This window comes from Oncorhynchus tshawytscha, unplaced genomic scaffold (assembly GCF_018296145.1).
Source record: "Oncorhynchus tshawytscha isolate Ot180627B unplaced genomic scaffold, Otsh_v2.0 Un_contig_457_pilon_pilon, whole genome shotgun sequence".
NCBI classification, from domain to species: Eukaryota; Metazoa; Chordata; class Actinopteri; order Salmoniformes; family Salmonidae; genus Oncorhynchus; species Oncorhynchus tshawytscha.
Genome location: NW_024609653.1, coordinates 73,648 through 95,000, shown reverse-complemented (window position 1 = coordinate 95,000; position 21,353 = coordinate 73,648). Strand labels below are relative to the sequence as shown.

Genomic DNA, 21,353 nt, shown 5'->3' with positions numbered 1-21,353 from the left:
GTCTAAAGTAGTGCACTATATAGGGAATAGGGCTCTGGTCTAAAGTAGTGCACTATATAGGGAATAGGGCTCTGGTCTAAAGTAGTGTACTGTATAGGGTCCTGGTCTATAGTAGTGCACTATATAGGGAATAGGGCTCTGGTCTAAAGTAGTGCACTATATAGGGAATAGGGCTCTGGTCTATTGTAGTGTACTATATAGGGAATAGGGCCCTGGTCTAAAGTAGTGCACTATATAGGGAATAGGGTCCTGGTCTATAGTAGTGTACTATATAGGGAATAGCGCTCTGGTCTAAAGTAGTGTACTGTATAGGGAATAGCGCTCTGGTCTAAAGTAGTGCACTATATAGGGAATAGCGCTCTGGTCTATTGTAGTGTACTATATAGGTAATAGGGCCCTGGTCTAAAGTAGTGCACTATATAGGGAATAGGGTCCTGGTCTATAGTAGTGTACTATATAGGGAATAGCGCTCTGGTCTAAAGTAGTGTACTGTATAGGGAATAGCGCTCTGGTCTAAAGTAGTGTACTGTATAGGGAATAGGGCTATTATCTAAAGGAGACTACAGTAGGAGACTACAGCAGGAGACTACAGCAGGAGACTACAGCAGGGTGTAACAGTACAGGAGACTACAGCAGGAGACTACAGCAGGGTGTAACAGTACAGGAGACTACAGCAGGGTGTAACAGTACAGGAGACTACAGCAGGAGACTACAGCAGGGTGTAACAGTACAGGAGACTACAGCAGGAGACTACAGCAGGGTGTAACAGTACAGGAGACTACAGCAGGAGACTACAGCAGGGTGTAACAGTACAGGAGACTACAGCAGGGTGTAACAGTACAGGAGACTATAGCAGGAGACTACAGCAGGGTGTAACAGTACAGGAGACTATAGCCAGTTATATTTCCCACCAAATATAATCTAGACAATCGCCATCCCTCCTCATCCCTGACAATGGCTTTTCTAGAAATATCCTAATCCTAACTAAAACAGTCCTAAGAAAACACTAGAATATACTGTAGTTAAAACAGGGATATTTTCCATTTCCACCAAACGTAGGAGTTCTTTCTCCTGTGTCTACCAGAGAACCCTTCTGAAAGGAACAAACCAGGCTGACTCCATCAAGCAGAAAAGAAGAGAGACATTTGGGAGAGAAAACAAAATGCTATCGCCCTCTAGTGGTGATTCATATAGCTTCAATAACAACACACTATCGCCCTCTAGTGGTGATTCATGTAGCTTCAATAACAACATGCTATCGCCCTCTAGTGGTGATTCATGTAGCTTCAATAACAACACGCTATCGCCCTCTAGTGGTGATTCATGTAGCTTCAATAACAACATGCTATCGCCCTCTAGTGGTGATTCATGTAGCTTCAATAACAACATGCCCTCATGCCCTCAGGGATTCATGTAGCTTCAGAACAACATGCCCTCATGCCCCTTGTCAGCCTTGTCAGCGATTTGAACTTGCAACCTTTCGGTTATTAGTCCAGCACTCTAACCACTAGGCTACCCTGCCGCCCCAATAACAACATGTCAAAGAGATTCACAAGACACATACCTCACTGCAGTGTTATTCAAGACAGGAATATTACCATGGGCTAGCTGATATATCCATGTAGTTAACAACTGAAGCTTCTGGTATATTAATACATACGTGCTAGAGGTTACAAGCTTTTACATTTTTGAAAGGGGTAAACATGTGGGAGAGTATATCTTAATGAATAGATTGTCCTACTGTAAACATGTAGGATAGGATATCTTAATGAATAGATTGGTCTACTGTAAACAGGTAGGAGAGTATATCTTAATGAATAGATGGGCCTACTGTAAACAACTTAAATGGATCCTGTAATTTAGTCAATATTTCACATTCTTACAATGTCCTACTGCTGACGCTTCTCCTAGCATTCATTAAAACACGAATGAATGGCACATGTATGTGTGTGTGTGTGTGTGAGGGTCTGAACCAGTAGTCTTAACATGAGATCAGGCATGCATGTGTTAGGTCATATATGTGTGATAACACATTCAGTGTGTGTCCATCCACCTGAGCCAGGTCAGTCTGTGTGTTGGGGAGTCCCTTCCTCCTATCTGACCCTGTGATGGTTATAACCAGTCTGCTACTGCTCTTCCCCCTGTGTGTGTGTGTGTGTGTGTGTGTGTGAGTGTGTCTGTGTGTGTGTGTGTGTGTGTGTGTGTTGTGTTTCTGTCAGGGGAAATTCATCACATGCCATGCAGCCCAGCGGCACACTCAGGAAACTGGGCCAAGTGGTACTCGCTTCACTACACCGAACCGTCGGAGGAGACAACAGTCAGAGAGGGAGGGAGGGAGGGAGGGAGGGAGGGAGGGAGGGAGGGAGGGAGGGAGGGAGGGAGGGAGGGAGGGAGGGAGGGAGGGAGGGAGGGATCAGGGAGGGAGGGAGAGAGGCAGGAGGGAGAGAGACAGAGGGAGGCAGACAGAAGGGAGAGAGACAGACAGACAGACAGGCAGGCAGACAGGGAGGACAGACAGAGGGAGAGACAGACAGACAGACAGAGGGAGGGAGACAGGCAGACAGACAGGCAGGGAGGGAGGGAGGGAGGGAGGAGACAGACAGACAGACAGAGGCAGGAGGGAGGGAGACAGAGGGAGACAGGCAGGGGCAGGGAGAGGGGAGGGAGGGCAGGGAGACAGGACAGGGAGGGAGGCAGACAGGCAGAGGTGAACAGAGCAGAAAGAGAGACAAGGCAGAACAGACACTGATCCCCTCAGAGAGAGATCAGACAGGACAGACAGAGACAGACAGACAGACAGACAGACAGACAGACAGACAGACAGACAGACAGACAGACAGACAGACAGACAGACAGACAGACAGACAGAGAGACAGACAGAGACAGAGCAGACAGACAGACAGACAGACAGACAGAGGCAGACAGACAGAGAGACAGAGAGACAGACAGCAGGCAGGCAGGCAGGCAGACAGAGAGAGACAGACCAGAGGCAGACAGGCAGGCAGACAGGCAGAGAGACAGAGAGGCAGACAGGCAGGCAGACAGACAGAGAGACAGAGAGACAGAGAGACAGACAGGCAGGCAGACAGGCAGAGAGACAGAGAGACAGACAGGCAGGCAGGCAGACAGGCAGAGAGACAGAGAGACAGACAGACAGACAGACAGACAGGCAGACAGGCAGAGAGAGAGAGACAGAGAGACAGGCAGGCAGGCAGGCAGACAGGCAGAGAGACAGAGAGACAGACAGGCAGGCAGGCAGACAGGCAGAGAGACAGAGAGACAGACAGGCAGGCAGACAGGCAGAGAGACAGACAGAGAGACAGACAGGCAGGCAGGCAGACAGGCAGAGAGACAGACAGGCAGAGAGACAGAGAGACAGAGAGACAGACAGGCAGAGAGACAGAGAGACAGACAGGCAGGCAGGCAGGCAGACAGGCAGAGAGACAGAGAGACAGACAGACAGGCAGACAGGCAGACAGACAGACAGACAGACAGGCAGACAGGCAGAGAGACAGAGAGACAGACTTAGACAGGCAGGCAGGCAGAGAGACAGACAGACAGACAGACAGACAGACAGACAGACAGACAGACAGACAGACAGACAGACAGACAGACAGACAGACAGACAGACAGACAGACAGACAGACAGACAGGAGGTTGGAGTCTTTGATATTTATTAACACCGTTTATTAGTGTTGTTGCCATTTACACAAACCTGAGTACCAGTAGTCTTAACATGTCTCTAGAGCTGCTGAGGGTCTGAGTACCAGTAGTCTTAACATGTCTCTAGAGCTGCTGAGGGTCTGTAGTCTTAACATGTACTGCAGTCTTAACATGTCTCTAGTCTTCTTAACATGTCTCTAGAGCTGCTGAGGGTCTGAGTACCAGTAGTCTTAACATGTCTCTAGAGCTGCTGAGGGTCTGAGTACCAGTAGTCTTAACATGTCTCTAGAGCTGCTGAGGGTCTGAGTACCAGTAGTCTTAACATGTCTCTAGAGCTGCTGAGGGTCTGAGTACCAGTAGTCTTAACATGTCTCTAGAGCTGCTGAGGGTCTGAGTACCAGTAGTCTTAACATGTCTCTAGAGCTGCTGAGGGTCTGAGTACCAGTAGTCTTAACATGTCTCTAGAGCTGCTGAGGGTCTGAGTGCTGACCAGTAGTCTTAACATGTCTCTAGTCTGAGTACCAGTAGTCTTAACATGTCTCTAGAGCTGCTGAGGGTCTGAGTACCAGTAGTCTTAACATGTCTCTAGAGCTGCTGAGGGTCTGAGTACCAGTAGTCTTAACATGTCTCTAGAGCTGCTGAGGGTCTGAGTACCAGTAGTCTTAACATGTCTCTAGAGCTGCTGAGGGTCTGAGTACCAGTAGTCTTAACATGTCTCTAGAGCTGCTGAGGGTCTGAGTACCAGTAGTCTTAACATGTCTCTAGAGCTGCTGAGGGTCTGAGTACCAGTAGTCTTAACATGTCTCTAGAGCTGCTGAGGGTCTGAGTACCAGTAGTCTTAACATGTCTCTAGAGCTGCTGAGGGTCTGAGTACCAGTAGTCTTAACATGTCTCTAGAGCTGCTGAGGGTCTGAGTACCAGTAGTCTTAACATGTCTCTAGTGCTGCTGAGGGTCTGAGTACCAGTAGTCTTAACATGTCTCTAGAGCTGCTGAGGGTCTGAGTACCAGTAGTCTTAATATGTCTCTAGAGCTGCTGAGGGTCTGAGTACCAGTAGTCTTAGCATGTCTCTAGAGCTGCTGAGGGTCTGAGTACTAGTAGTCTTAGCATGTCTCTAGTGCTGCTGCTGAGGGTCTGAGTACTAGTAGTCTTAACAAGTCTTCACCCTCATAGTAATCAGACCCTCAGCAGCAGCTCTAGAGACATGTTAAGACTAAAAAAGCTAATGTCAGGCTAAATACAGGAACCCATAACAAAGCTAATGGCAGGCTAAATACAGGAACCCATGACAAAGCTAATGGCAGGCTAAATACGGGAACCCATGACAAAGCTAATGGCAGGCTAAATACAGGAACCCATGACAAAGCTAATGGCAGGCTAAATACAGGAACCCATGACAAAGCTAATGGCAGGCTAAATACAGGAACGTCATTCATCATTCTAAAGAGATGTGACAGAGTGAGGCCTGCTTTCTCTCCTGACCTCACTGACCTGAGAGAAGAGAGGAGAAGAGAAGAGAGAGAGAACAGAAGGAAAGATAGAGATGCATCACACAGCCCCCCCCCCTCTCTCTCTCTCTCTGTCTCTTCTTCTCTCTGCTCCGAGGGGTCGACATTCTTATCATCCCAGACCAGATGGGGCTCTAAAGTTCCGGGTCTGTCTCCCAAATGGCACCCTAATCCCTATGTAGTGCACTACTTTAGACCAGAGCCCTATGGCACACTATTCCCTATGTAGTGCACTACTTTAGACCAGAGCCCTATGGCACACTATTCCCTATGTAGTGCACTACTTTAGACCAGAGCCCTATGGCACCCTATTCCCTATGTAGTGCACTACTTTAGACCAGAGCCCTATGGCACCCTATTCCCTATGTAGTGCACTACTTTAGACCAGAGCGCTATGGCACCCTATTCCCTATATAGTGCACTACTTTAGACCAGAGCCCTATTCCCTATATAGTGCACTACTTTAGACCAGAGACCTATTCCCTATATAGTGCACTACTATAGACCAGAGCCCTATTCCCTATATAGTGCACTACTATAGACCAGAGCCCTATTCCCTATGTAGTGCACTACTTTAGACCAGGACCCTTGTGGTGCTCCTGGGACTTCTAGCTGTAAATAAGGAGGGAGGAGTGTAGACGTTTGAGGTCACAGCAGCACACACACACACACACACACACACACACACACACACACACACACACACACACACACACACACACACACACACACACACACACACACACACACACAAAGGACATAAAGGAGATGACATGTAGAGAGTGGTAGCTTTTGTTTTGCTGTGTGGGGAGGGGAGTTATGGGAGAGAGGACAGCAGAGCGTTGTCCTGCATGGTGGAGGGATTTGATCCGGGAGCCGCTGCATATGCTGCTCTGGAATGGATTGAACTGATCCTACTTAATGCCTCATTCATAACTACAGGAGATTGGACTGGGTTACAGGACTGGGGCTAGACTAGGGCTAGACTAGGGCTGGGGTATAGGAGTGGGGCTAGACTAGGGCTGGGGTATAGGAGTGGGGCTAGACTAGGGCTAGACTAGGGCTGGGGTATAGGAGTGGGGCTAGACTAGGGCTGGGGTATAGGAGTGGGGCTAGACTAGGGCTGGGGTATAGGAGTGGGGCTAGACTAGGGCTAGACTAGGGCTGGGGTATAGGAGTGGGGCTAGACTAGGGCTGGGGTACAGGGCTGGGGCTAGACTAGGGCTAGACTAGGGCTGGGGCTAAACTAGGGCTGGGGTACAGGGGTGGGGCTAGACTAGGGCTAGACTAGGGCTGGGGCTAGACTAGGGCTGGGGTATAGGAGTGGGGCTAGACTAGGGCTGGGGTATAGGAGTGGGGCTAGACTAGGACTAGGGCTAGACTGGGGCTGGGGTATAGGAGTGGGGCTAGACTAGGGCTGGGGTACAGGGATGGGGCTAGACTAGGGCTAGACTAGGGCTGGGGCTAGACTAGGGCTGGGGTATAGGGGTGGGGCTAGACTAGGGCTGGGGCTAGACTAGGGCTGGGGTAGAGGGCTGGGGCTAGACTAGGGCTGGGGTACAGGGATGGGGCTAGACTAGGGCTAGACTAGGGCTGGGGCTAGACTAGGGCTGGGGTATAGGGCTGGGGCTAGACTAGGGCTGGGGTAGAGGAGTGGGGCTAGACTAGGGCTGGGTTACAGGGATGGGGCTAGACTAGGGCTAGACTAGGGCTGGGGCTAGACTAGGGCTGGGGTATAGGGCTGGGGCTAGACTAGGGCTGGGGTAGAGGAGTGGAGCTAGACTAGGGCTGGGGTACAGGGCTGGGGCTAGACTAGGGCTGGGGATAGACTAGGGCTAGACTGGGGCTAGACTAGGGCTAGACTAGGGCTGGGGCTAAACTAGGGCTGGGGTATAGGGCTGGGGCTAAACTAGGGCTCGGGTATAGGAGTGGGGCTAGACTAGGGCTGGGTTATAGGAGTGGGGCTAAACTATGGCTGGGGTATAAGGGTGGGGCTAGACTAGGGCTGGGGAATAGGAGTTGGGCTAGACTAGGGCTGGGGCTAGACTAGGGCTGGGGTATAGGAGTGGGGCTAGACTAGGGTTGGGATACAGGGCTGGGGCTAGACTAGGGCTAGACTGGGGCTAGACTAGGGCTAGACTAGGGCTGGGGCTAAACTAGGGCTGGGGTATGGGGCTGGGGCTAGACTAGGGCTAGACTAGGGCTGGGGCTAAACTAGGGCTGGGGTACAGGGCTGGGGCTAGACTAGGGCTAGACTAGGGCTGGGGCTAGACTAGGGCTGGGGTATAGGAGTGGGGCTAGACTAGGGCTGGGGTACAGGGATGGGGCTAGACTAGGGCTAGACTAGGGCTGGGGCTAGACTAGGGCTGGGGTATAGGGGTGGGGCTAGACTAGGGCTGGGGCTAGACTAGGGCTGGGGTAGAGGAGTGGGGCTAGACTAGGGCTGGGGTACAGGGCTGGGGCTAGACTAGGGCTAGACTAGGGCTGGGGATAGACTAGGGCTAGACTGGGGCTAGACTAGGGCTAGACTAGGGCTGGGGCTAAACTAGGGCTGGGGTATAGGGCTGGGGCTAGACTAGGGCTGGGGTATAGGAGTGGGGCTAGACTAGGGCTGGGGTATAGGAGTGGGGCTAGACTAGGGCTGGGGCTAGACTAGGGCTGGGGTATAGGAGTGGGGCTAGACTAGGGCTGGGGTATAGGAGTGGGGCTAGACTAGGGCTGGGGCTAGACTAGGGCTAGACTAGGCATGGGGTATAGGAGTGGGGCTAGACTAGGGCTGGGTTATAGGAGTGGGGCTAAACTATGGCTGGGGTATAAGGGTGGGGCTAGACTAGGGCTGGGGAATAGGAGTTGGGCTAGACTAGGGCTGGGGTATATGAGTGGGGCTAGACTAAGGCTGGGGTATTGGAGTGGGGCTAGACTAGGTCTGGGGTATAGGAATGGGGCTAGACTAGGGCTGGGGTATAGGAGTGGGGCTAGACTAGGGCTGGGTTATAGGAGTGGGGCTAGACTAGGGCTGGGGCGAGACTATGGCTGGGATATAGGAGTGGGGCTAGACTAGGGCTGGGGTATTGGAGTGGGGCTAGACTAGGGCTGGGGTATATGAGTGGGGCTAGACTAGTGCTGGGGTATAGGAGTGGGGCTATCACAGGGCTGTGGTGCAGGGTATAGGGGTGGGCCTTTCCTAGGGCTGTGGAGCTGGGGTATAGGGGTGGGGCTTGCCTAGGGCTTTGTGGCGCAGGGTATAGGGGTGGGGCTATCCTAGGGCTTTGTGGAGCAGGGTATAGGGGTGGGGCTAGCCTAGGGCTGTGTGGGGCTGGGGTATAGGGGTGGGGCTATCCTAGGGCTGTGTGGGGCTGGGGTATAGGGCTATCCTAGGGCTTGGGCATAGGGCTGGGGATATTCTAGGGCTGTGTGGGGCTGGCGTTTGGGCTGGAGCTATCCTAGGGCTGTTTGGGGCTGGGGTATAGGGCTGGGGCTATCCTAGGGCTGTGCCTGATATAGGGCTGGGATGATACAGGGCTGGCATAATACAGGGCTTTGATGATACAGGGCTGGGGAGGATATAGGGATGGGGATGATACAGGGATGGGATGATACAGGGCTGGGATGATACAGGGCTGGGATGATACAGGGCTGGGATGAAACAGGGCTGGGATGATACAGGGCTGGTGCTTTCCACTGTTGCGTCGTCTGCAACCTTGGTTGGTGTTGGAGGCGTGCCTGGCCATGCAGTTGTGGGTGAACAGGGAGTACAGGAGGGGACTGAGCACGCACCCCTGGGGGGCTCCTGTAATGAGGATCAGCGTGGCAGATGTGTTGCTACCTACCCTCACCACCTGGGGGCGGCCCGTCAGAAAGTCCAGGATCCAGTTGCAGAGGGAGGTGTTTAGTCCCAGGATCCTTAGCTTAGTGATGAGCTTTGATGGTACTATGGTGTTCAACATTGAGCTGTAGTCAATGAACAGCATTCTCACATAGGTGTTATTTTTGTCCAGGTGGGAAAGGGCAGTGTGGAGTGCGACTGAGATTGTGACATCTGTGGATCTGTTGGGGCGGTGTGCGAATTGAAGTGGGTCTAGGGTTTCCGGGATGACGGTATTGATGTGAGCCATGACCAGCCTTTCAAAGCACTTCATGGCTACAGACGTGAGTGCTGCGGGGCGGTAGACACTTAGGCAGGTTACCTTCGCTTTCTTGGGCACAGGGACTATGGTGGTCTGCTTGAAACATGTAGGTATTACAGCAGTATAGTCTGGGAATGCACAACTCGTCGGTCCTTGTCACGGATAAGCTATTGCAGCAGACGACCACAAACAGTATCTGTGTGAAATACATAGTGTCTGGTCATCTATCTGATAATAATCAGTCATCTCTCTCTCTCTTGTCCTAACAGAGGCAGCCCCGAATCCCCACATCAGGACAGCCAAGAAGGATCGTCTCGACCTGGACAGACAGACAACCATGTGTTCTCCTACAGCAGTATTAGACCAGGACATACAGGCAGACAACGCATCTGACCCAACCACCACCCTTCTGACCAGGACAGACAGACAGACGGCCAAGGATCTGACCCAAACACCACCCTTCTGATCAGGACAGACAGACGGCCAAGGATCTGACCCAAACACCACCCTTCTGATCAGGACAGACAGACAGATGCCCAAGGATCTGACCCAACTACCACCCTTCTGATCAGGACAGACAGACGACCAAGGATGTGACCCAACCACCACCCTTCTGATCAGGACAGACAGACGACCAAGGATGTGACCCAACCACCACCCTTCTGATCAGGACAGACAGACGACCAAGGATCTGACCCAACCACCACCCTTCTGATCAGGACAGACAGACGACCAAGGATCTGACCCAACCACCACCCTTCTGATCAGGACAGACAGACGACCAAGGATCTGACCCAACCACCACCCTTCTGTGCCTTCCACCAACTCCATCACATCCATTTAACTTTTGTTTTCTGATTGTTGTTATTTTGGGGTGGAGCTCTGCAGCTGGATGCATCTCCAGTACTGTCCTGCCCCCTATTGGTCAACTGGATACTTCTCCCGTACTGTCCTGCCCCCTATTGGTCAACTGGATACTTCTCCCGTACTGTCCTGCCCCCTGGTGGTCAACTGGATACTTCTCCGGTACTGTCCTGCCCCCTGGTGGTCAGTTGGATACTCCTCCCATACTGTCCTGCCCCCTAGTGGTCAACTGGATACTTCTCCCATACTGTCCTGCCCCCTGGTGGACAATTGGATGCATCTCCGGTACTGTCCTGCCCCCTAGTGGTCAACTGGATACTTCTCCCATACTGTCCTGCCCCCTAGTGGTCAACTGGATACTTCTCCCGTACTGTCCTGCCCCCTAGTGGTCAACGGACAACCACAACTGCCATATACTGTTGTTGGTGGCTTGGGATCGAACCGTTCTCTCTCTCAGGAGAAACACTCAACTCTTAATAACAGGGCGTGTCACCGTTAATCATCATTCTGAAGTCCTACGTGTGTTTTGAAAGATTTATTTTTAAAAAGACCTTGTGTTTAGTGGGTTGCTTCATATCGGAAGGAGGATATGTTCACTACCAGTCCGTCCATACTAATGTTGTGTAAAGTTGTCACGTGGAAGTAGACATTTAGTATATTTTTGTAATGCTATTTTTTTTCTCCTGATTTATATTTTTCTAAAATGATCATGTGATCCAATGGACATATTGAAAAGATGCAAATGCAACTGCAATTACAAAAGACATATATGACTGGTGTAAAAATCAGGGCCAAAAGTTAGTCTATCTCAGATATATACGTCAAGTCAAGAGGTGTTAGACCATACTGTCTGGTCAGGAACACACACATCTCCCTGACAGGAAATGTCCCTGACAGGAAATGTCCCTGACCTCCCTGACAGGAAATACTTTTGTGATGTCTTTCCACCTTCTGGTAATTTCCCCTAAAAAAAAAGAGATAGATGATCTGTTTGTTTCTATGTCAGGGGGATTTAAATATGAAGGAGTAATTTAGCCATTCTCTAAGTCAGGGGGATTTATTAAATATGAAGGAGTAATTTAGCCATTCTCTACATCAGGGGGGATTTAAATATGAAGGAGTAATTTAGCCATTCTCTACATCAGGGGGGATTTAAATATGAAGGAGTAATTTAGCCATTCTCTACATCAGGGGGATTTAAATATGAAGGAGTAATTTAGCCATTCTCTACATCAGGGGGATTTATTAAATATGAAGGAGTAATTTAGCCATTCTCTACATCAGGGGGGATTTAAATATGAAGGAGTAATTTAGCCATTCTCTACATCAGGGGGGATTTAAATATGAAGGAGTAATTTAGCCATTCTCTACATCAGGGGGGATTTAAATATGAAGGTGTAATTTAGCCATTCTCTACATCAGGGGGATTTAAATATGGAGTAATTTAGCCATTCTCTACATCAGGGGGATTTAAATATGAAGGAGTAATTTAGCCATTCTCTACATCAGGGGGATTTAAATATGGAGTAATTTAGCCATTCTCTACATCAGGGGGATTTATTAAATATGAAGGAGTAATTTAGCCATTCTCTACATCAGGGGGATTTATTAAATATGAAGGAGTAATTTAGCCATTCTCTACATCAGGGGGATTTATTAAATATGAAGGAGTAATTTAGCCATTCTCTACATCAGGGGGATTTATTAAATATGAAGGAGTAATTTAGCCATTCTCTACATCAGGGGATTTATTAAATATGAAGGAGTAATTTAGCCATTCTCTAAGTCAGGGGGATTTAAATATGAAGGAGTAATTTAGCCATTCTCTACATCAGGGGATTTATTAAATATGAAGGAGTAATTTAGCCATTCTCTACATCAGGGGGATTTAAATATGAAGGAGTAATTTAGCCATTCTCTACATCAGGGGGATTTAAATATGAAGGAGTAATTTAGCCATTCTCTACATCAGGGGGATTTAAATATTAAGGAGTATTTTAGCCATTCTCTACATCAGGGGGATTTATTAAATATGAAGGAGTAATTTAGCCATTCTCTACATCAGGGGGGATTTAAATATGAAGGAGTAATTTAGCCATTCTCTACATCAGGGGGATTTAAATATGAAGGAGTAATTTAGCCATTCTCTACATCAGGGGGATTTAAATATGAAGGAGTAATTTAGCCATTCTCTACATCAGGGGGGATTTAAATATGAAGGAGTAATTTAGCCATTCTCTACCTTCCTGTGGCCTGTTCTTGCAAAGCATCAAGTAATCCTGTACGCATTCCTGCATAAGGCATTATGTGGTGTGTGTGTGTGTGTGTGTGTGTGTGTGTGTGTGTGTGTGTGTGTGTGTGTGTGTGTGTGTGTGTATTTGATCCGAATACAGGTTTACAGGTAGACTGTTTTGACCCTGTTTCTGCAGTGTTGAGTTGTGACACATGTAATATCATTTAAACTGCTACCCTCGTACAGCGCAGACTGGGCCTCATGTTATCCAGCCTTATTCCTTAGAGATTTAATCCCACCGATGCCCTTAAATTAGCAATCCATAGTCCATATCAGCCAGCCGTCCTGTCCCAATCCATTAGTATTCTGCCAGCAGTCCTGTCCCATTCCGTTAGTATTCTGCCAGCCATTCTGTCCCAATCCGTTGGTAGAGTCTTCAGCCAGCCATCCTGTCCCAATCCGTTAGTATTGTGCCAGCCGTCCTGTCCCAATCCGTTAGTCAAGTATTCAGCCAGCCATCCTGTCCCAATCCGTTAGTCAAGTATTCAGCCAGCCGTCCTGTCCCAATCCGTTAGTAGAGTATTCAGCCAGCCATCCTGTCCCAATCCGTTATTATTCAGCCAGCCGTCCTGTCCCAATCCGTTAGTATTCTGCCAACCATCCTGTCCCAATCCGTTGGTAGAGTATTCAGCCAGCCGTCCTGTCCCAATCCGTTAGTATTCTGCCAGCCATACTGTCCCAATCCGTTAGTAGAGTATTCAGCCAGCCATCCTGTCCCAATCCGTTAGTATTCAGCCAGCCATCCTGTCCCAATCCGTTAGTATTCAGCCAGCCGTCCTGTCCCAATCGGTTAGTACTGCCAGCCATCCTGTCCCAATCCGTTAGTACTCTGCCAGTTGTCCTGTCCCAATCGGTTAGTATTCAGCCAGCTGACCTGTCCCAATCCGTTAGTATTCTGCCAGCCGTCCTGTCCCAATTTGTTAGTATTCAGCCAGCTGTCCTGTCCCAATCGGTTAGTACTGCCAGTCATCCTGTCCCAATCCGTTAGTACTCTGCCCATCTCTCTGTGTGTCTGTGAGAGTGGATTAACGTTATGTCTGTGTGTGGAGAGGCCTCCATCACCATACATTCCTAAAGGCACCCTATTCCCTACGTAGTGCACTACTGAAAGTAGTGTACACTGGGATTTACTTTGACCAATAGGGCTCCGGTCAAAAGTAGTGCGCTATATAGGGGATAGGGTGCCATTTGGGACCCTGGCTTGATCTTCATCCATCCAGTACCTTTGGTTGAAATGTTCCTCCTAAAACTAAGCTGCCAAACTGGTTTGAAGCCAAATGTTTCTCTGTATGTTAAACTGGTTTAAGTGTTTCAGTTTAAACCTCGTTCCCTTTAAAATGTTACACTGTGTTTTTATTGGAAAATGACAATTTGTTAAATTGTTGATATCTTCAGAAGATCGTAAGAGTTGTGGAATAAACTGAAAACAAGATGTGGTTGTTTTGTTGTTGGTTGAATTCTGCTACATGGACATTGGCCTTTTCTCATTTGCTAAAAACGTCTGTCACCCCCCCTCCCCCCCGTCCCCTCTCCTCCGGCACGTCCCCTCTCCTCCGCCCCTCCTCCATCCTCGCTCCTCCGTCCCGTCCTCTCTCCTCCGCCCCTCCTCCATCCTCTCTCCTCCGTCCTGTCCTCTCTCCTCCGCCTCTCCTCCATCCCCTCTACTCCGTCTTGTCCTCTCCCCCGTCCCCTCTCCTCCCCCAAACCCATCCCCCATCTCTCTCCGTGACCCGGAAACCGATGATAGGTGGTCGAGGAGTGTGCCAATTCATTAGTAGACAAACGGAAGACGGTCCTCCCCTCCTCAATAGCCTCCTTTTGACGAGGAAGCACAAGTGTATCCTACTGCAGAAGACGGTCCTCCCCTCCTCAATAGCCTCCTTTTGACGAGGAAGCAGAAGTGTATCCTACTGCAGAAGACGCTCCTTCCCTCCTCAATAGCCTCCTTTTGACGAGGAAGCACAAGTGTATCCTACTGCAGAAGACGCTCCTCCCCTCCTCAATAGCCTCCTTTTGAAGGAAGCAGAAGTGTATCCTACTGCAGAAGACGGTCCTCCCCTCCTCAATAGCCTCCTTTTGACGAGGAAGCAGAAGTGTATCCTACTGCAGAAGACGCTCCTTCCCTCCTCAATAGCCTCCTTTTGACGAGGAAGCACAAGTGTATCCTACTGCAGAAGACGGTCCTCCCCTCCTCAATAGCCTCCTTTTGACGAGGAAGCAGAAGTGTATCCTACTGCAGAAGACGCTCCTCCCCTCCTCAATAGCCTCCTTTTGACGAGGAAGCAGAAGTGTATCCTACTGCAGAAGACGCTCCTCCCCTCCTCAATAGCCTCCTTTTGACGAGGAAGCAGAAGTGTATCCTACTGCAGAAGACGCTCCTTCCCTCCTCAATAGCCTCCTTTTGACCCAAGTGTATCCTACTGCAGAAGACGCTCCTCCCCTCCTCAATAGCCTCCTTTTGACGAGGAAGCAGAAGTGTATCCTACTGCAGAAGACGCTCCTCCCCTCCTCAATAGCCTCCTTTTGACGAGGAAGCAGAAGTATATCCTACTGCAGTAGACGGTCCTCCCCTCCTCAATAGCCTCCTTTTGACGAGGAAGCAGAAGTGTATCCTACTGCAGAAGACGGTCCTCCCCTCCTCAATAGCCTCCTTTTGACGAGGAAGCAGAAGTGTATCCTACTGCAGAAGACGCTCCTCCCCTCCTCAATAGCCTCCTTTTGACGAGGAAGCAGAAGTATATCCTACTGCAGAAGACGGTCCTCCCCTCCTCAATAGCCTCCTTTTGACGAGGAAGCAGAAGTGTATCCTACTGCAGAAGACGCTCCTCCCCTCCTCAATAGCCTCCTTTTGACGAGGAAGCACAAGTGTATCCTACTGCAGAAGAGTTGTGATGTCGGCCACATCCTCTTTGAACCAGCTGTTGTATTGTTAGAGGAGAAAAGCATGTCAACATTTAAAAAATATATATTCTACTTACCCTTTAGTCTAGAACATTTCTTTCACGACTAACTTAATCTGTTTGGATATATTTACACATTTATTTCTGGATCCTCCCCTGTAAACATCACGTGGATCCTCCCCTGTAAACGTAACGTGGATCCTCCCCTGTAAACATCATGTGGATCCTCCCCTGTAAACATCATGTGGATCCTCCCCTGTAAACATCACGTGGATCCTCCCCTGTAAACATCACATGGATCCTCCCCTGTAAACATCACGTGGATCCTCCCCTGTGAACATCACGTGGATCCTCCCCTGTAAACATCACGTGGATCCTCCCCTGTAAACATCATGTGGATCCTCCCCTGTAAACATCATGTGGATCCTCCCCTGTAAACATCACGTGGATCCTCCCCCTTAAACATCACGTGGATCCTCCCCTGTAAACATCATGTGGATCCTCCCCTGTAAACATCATCCCCCTGTAAACATCACGTGGATCCTCCCCTGTAAACATCAAACATCACGTGGATCCTCCCCTGTAAACATCACGTGGATCCTCCCCTGTAAACATCACGTGGATCCTCCCCTGTAAACATCCTCCCCTGTAAACATCATGTGGATCCTCCCCTGTAAACATCACGTGGATCCTCCCTGTAAACATCACGTGGATCCTCCCCTGTAAACATCACGTGGATCCTCCCCTGTAAACATCACGTGGATCCTCCCCTTTAAACATCACGTGGATCCTCCCCTGTAAACATCACGTGGATCCTCCCCTGTAAACATCATGTCCCCTGTAAACATCATGTGGATCCTCCCCTGTAAACATCATGTGGATCCTCCCCTGTAAACATGTGGATCCTCCCCTGTAAACATCATGTGGATCCTCCCTGTAAACATCCTCCCCTGTAAACATCACGTGGATCCTCCCCTGTAAACATCACGTGGATCCTCCCCTGTAAACATCACGTGGATCCTCCCCTGTAAACATCACGTGGATCCTCCCCTGTAAACATCACGTGGATCCTCCCTGTAAACGTCACGTGGCTGATGTGGAGTGGAGAAGGAGGATGCAGGAGTTGAGCAAATCTAATTGAGGTAAGGCCATTGACATTATGAATTAAATGTGTCTCAGCTGCCACTGGGTGGCGACATTTACCACCGTTTCATATGAACGACAAGGAGAGACACCAGGAGAGACACCACCGTTCCATATGAACGACAAGGAGAGACACCAGGAGAGACACCACCGTTTCATATGAACGGCAAGGAGAGACACCAGGAGAGACACCAGGAGAGACACCACCGTTTCATATGAACGACAAGGAGAGACACCAGGAGAGACACCACCGTTTCATATGAACGAGAGACACCAGGAGAGACACCACCGTTTCATATGAATGGTAAGGAGAGACACCAGGAGACGACAAGGAGAGACACCACCGTTTCATATGAATGGCAAGGAGAGACACCAGGAGAGACACCGTTTCATATGAACGGCAAGGAGAGACACCACCGTTTCATATGAATGGTAAGGAAGGAGAGACACAAGGAGAGACACCACCGTTTCATATGAATGATGAGGAGAGACACAAGGAGAGACACCAGGAGAGACACCACCGTTTGGGATGAACGGCAAGGAGTGACACCAGGAGAGACACCACCGTTTGGGATGAACGGCAAGGAGAGACACCAGGAGAGACACCACCGTTTCATATGAATGGTAAGGAGAGACACCACCGTTTCATATGAATGGTAAGGAGAGACACCAGGAGAGACACCACCGTTTCATATGAACGACAAGGAGAGACACCAGGAGAGACACCAGGAGAGACACAAGGAGAGACACCACCGTTTCATATGAACGACGAGGAGAGACACAAGGAGAGACACCACCGTTTCATATGAACGGCAAGGAGAGACACCAGGAGAGACACCACCGTTTGGGATGAATGGCAAGGAGAGACACCACCGTTTCATATGAACGGCAAGGAGAGACACCAGGAGAGACACCACCGTTTCATATGAACGGCAAGGAGAGACACCAGGAGAGACACCACCGTTTCATATGAATGGCAAGGAGAGACACCACCGTTTCATATGAATGGCAAGGAGAGACACCAGGAGAGACACCAGGAGAGACACCACCGTTTCATATGAATGGTAAGGAGAGACACCACCGGAACGAGACACCAGGAGAGACACCACCGTTTCATATGAACGGCAAGGAGAGACACCGTTTCATATGAACGGCAAGGAGAGACACCAGGAGAGACACCACCGTTTCATATGAATGGCAAGGAGAGACACCAGGAGAGACACCACCGTTTCATATGAACGGCAAGGAGAGACACCAGGAGAGACACCACCGTTTCATATGAATGGTAAGGAGAGACACCACCGTTTCATATGAACGGCAAGGAGAGACACCAGGAGAGACACCACCGTTTCATATGAACGGCAAGGAGAGACACCGTTTCATATGAACAGCAAGGAGAGACACCAGGAGAGACACCACCGTCAATATGAACGGTAAGGAGAGACACCAGGAGAGACACCAGGAGAGACACCACCGTTTCATATGAACGGTAAGGAGAGACACCACCGTTTCAGAACGAGGAGACACCAGGAGAGACACCACCGTTTCATATGAACGACAAGGAGAGACACCAGGAGAGACACCACCGTTTCATATGAACGGCAAGGAGAGACACCACTGTTTCATATGAACGGCAAGGAGAGACACCAGGAGAGACACCACCGTTTCATATGAACGACAAGGAGAGACACCAGGAGAGACACCAGGAGAGACACAAGGAGAGACACCACCGTTTCATATGAACGACGAGGAGAGACACCAGGAGAGACACCACCGTTTCATATGAACGGCAGGAGAGACACCAGGAGATACACCACCGTTTCATATGAACGACAAGGAGAGACACCAGGAGAGACACCACCGTTTCATATGAATGGCAAGGAGAGACACCAGGAGAGACACCACCGTTTCATATGAACGGTAAGGAGAGACACACCAGGAGAGACACCAGGAGAGACACCACCGTTTCATATGAACGGCAAGGAGAGACACCACTGTTTCATATGAACGGTAAGGAGAGACACCACTGTTTCATATGAACGGCAAGGAGAGACACCAGGAGAGACACCACCGTTTCATATGAATGGTAAGGAGAGACACCAGGAGAGACACCACCGTTTCATATGAACGGTAAGGAGAGACACCACTGTTTCATATGAACGGCAAGGAGAGACACCAGGAGAGACACCACCGTTTCATATGAACGGCAAGGAGAGACACCAGGAGAGACACCACCGTTTCATATGAACGGTGGGAGAGACACCAGAACGGCAAGGAGAGACACCACCGTTTCATATGAACGGCAAGGAGAGACACCACCGTTTCATATGAACGGCAAGGAGAGACACCAGGAGAGACACCACCGTTTCATATGAACGGTAAGGAGAGACACCAGTTTCATATGAACGGCAAGGAGAGACACCAGGAGAGACACCACCGTTTCATATGAACGACAGGAGAGACACCAGGAGAGACACCAGGAGAGACACCACCGTTTCATATGAACGGCAAGGAGAGACACCAGGAGAGACACCACCGTTTCATATGAACGGCAAGGAGAGACACCAGGAGAGACACCACCGTTTCATATGAACGACAAGGAGATTCACCAGGAGAGACACAAGGAGAGACACAGGAGAGACACCACCGTTTCATATGAATGGTAAGGAGAGACACCAGGAGAGACACCACCGTTTCATATGAATGGCAAGGAGAGACACCAGGAGAGACACCACCGTTTCATATGAACGGTAAGGAGAGACACCACTGTTTCATATGAGACGACAAGGAGAGACACCACCGTTTCATATGAACGGCAAGGAGAGACACCACCGTTTCATATGAACGGCAAGGAGAGACACCACTGTTTCATATGAACGGCAAGGAGAGACACCAGGAGAGACACCACCGTTTCATATGAATGGCAAGGAGAGACACCAGGAGAGACACCAGGAGACACCAGGAGAGACACCACCGTTTCATATGAACGGCAAGGAGAGACACCACCGTTTCATATGAATGGCAAGGAGAGACACCAGGAGAGACACCAGGAGAGACACCAGGAGAGACACCACCGTTTCATATGAACGGTAAGGAGAGACACCACCGTTTCATATGAACGGCAAGGAGAGACACCACCGTTTCATATGAACGGCAAGGAGAGACACCACTGTTTCATATGAACGACAAGGAGAGACACCAGGAGAGACACCACCGTTTCATATGAATGGCAAGGAGAGACACCAGGAGAGACACCAGGAGAGACACCACCGTTTCATATGAACGGCAAGGAGAGACACCACTGTTTCATATGAACGGCAAGGAGAGACACCAGGAGAGACACCACCGTTTCATATGAACGGTAAGGAGAGACACCGTTTCATATGAACGGCAAGGAGAGACACCAGGAGAGACACCACCGTTTCATATGAACGGTAAGGAGAGACACCACACCACCGTTTCATATGAACGGCAAGGAGAGACACCAGGAGAGACACCACCGTTTCATATGAACGGCAAGGAGAGACACCAGGAGAGACACCACCGTTTCATATGAACGGTAAGGAGAGACACCACTGTTTCATATGAACGGCAAGGAGAGACACCACCGTTTCATATGAACGGCAAGGAGAGACACCAGGAGAGACACCACCGTTTCATATGAACGGTAAGGAGAGACACCGTTTCATATGAACAGCAAGGAGAGACACCAGGAGAGACACCACCGTTTCATATGAACGACAAGGAGATTCACCAGGAGAGACACCAGGAGAGACACCAGGAGAGACACCACCGTTTCATATGAATGGCAAGGAGAGACACCAGGAGAGACACCACTGTTTCATATGAACGGTAAGGAGAGACACCACTGTTTCAGAACGGCAAGGAGAGACACCAGGAGAGACACCACTGTTTCATATGAACGAGAGAGACACCACCGTTTCATATGAATGGCAAGGAGAGACACCAGGAGAGACACCACCGTTTCATATGAACGGTAAGGAGAGCACCACTGTTTCATATGAACGGTAAGGAGAGACACCAGGAGAGACACCACCGTTTCATATGAACGGTAAGGAGAGACACCGTTTCATATGAACGGCAAGGAGAGACACCACCGTTTCATATGAACGGCAAGGAGAGACACCACTGTTTCATATGAACGGCAAGGAGAGACACCAGGAGAGACACCACCGTTTCATATGAATGGCAAGGAGAGACACCAGGAGAGACACCAGGAGAGACACCACCGTTTCATATGAATGGCAAGGAGTGACACCACTGTTTCATATGAACGGCAAGGAGAGACACCAGGAGAGACACCACCGTTTCATATGAACGGTAGGAGAGACACCGTTTCATATGAACGGCAAGGAGAGACACCAGGAGAGACACCACCGTTTCATATGAACGGTAAGGAGAGACACCATTTCATATGAACGGGAGACACCAGGAGAGACACCACCGTTTCATATGAACGGCAAGGAGAGACACCACTGTTTCATATGAACGGCAAGGAGAGACACCAGGAGAGACACCACCGTTTCATATGAACGGTAAGGAGAGACACCACTGTTTCATATGAACGGCAAGGAGAGACACCAGGAGAGACACCACCGTTTCATATGAACGGTAAGGAGAGACACCACTGTTTCATATGAACGGCAAGGAGAGACACCAGGAGAGACACCACCGTTTCATATGAACGGTAAGGAGAGACACCGTTTCATATGAACGGCAGAGAGACACCACTGTTTCATATGAACGGCAAGGAGAGACACCAGGAGAGACACCACCGTTTCATATGAACGGTAAGGAGAGACACACCGTTTCATATGAACGGCAAGGAGAGACAC

General features: G+C 49.7%; 1 long non-coding RNA gene across 1 annotated transcript in view; it reads left to right on the top strand.

Moving 5' to 3' along the window:
• Positions 1–13,886, top strand: part of LOC121845391 — a 17,845-nt gene extending 3,959 nt beyond the window's left edge. The window contains exon 2 of the long non-coding RNA XR_006082542.1: positions 9,567–13,886. This is a non-coding gene — a long non-coding RNA (uncharacterized LOC121845391). The remainder of the gene's footprint in view (positions 1–9,566) is intronic.
• Positions 13,887–21,353: the final 7,467 nt, after the last annotated feature.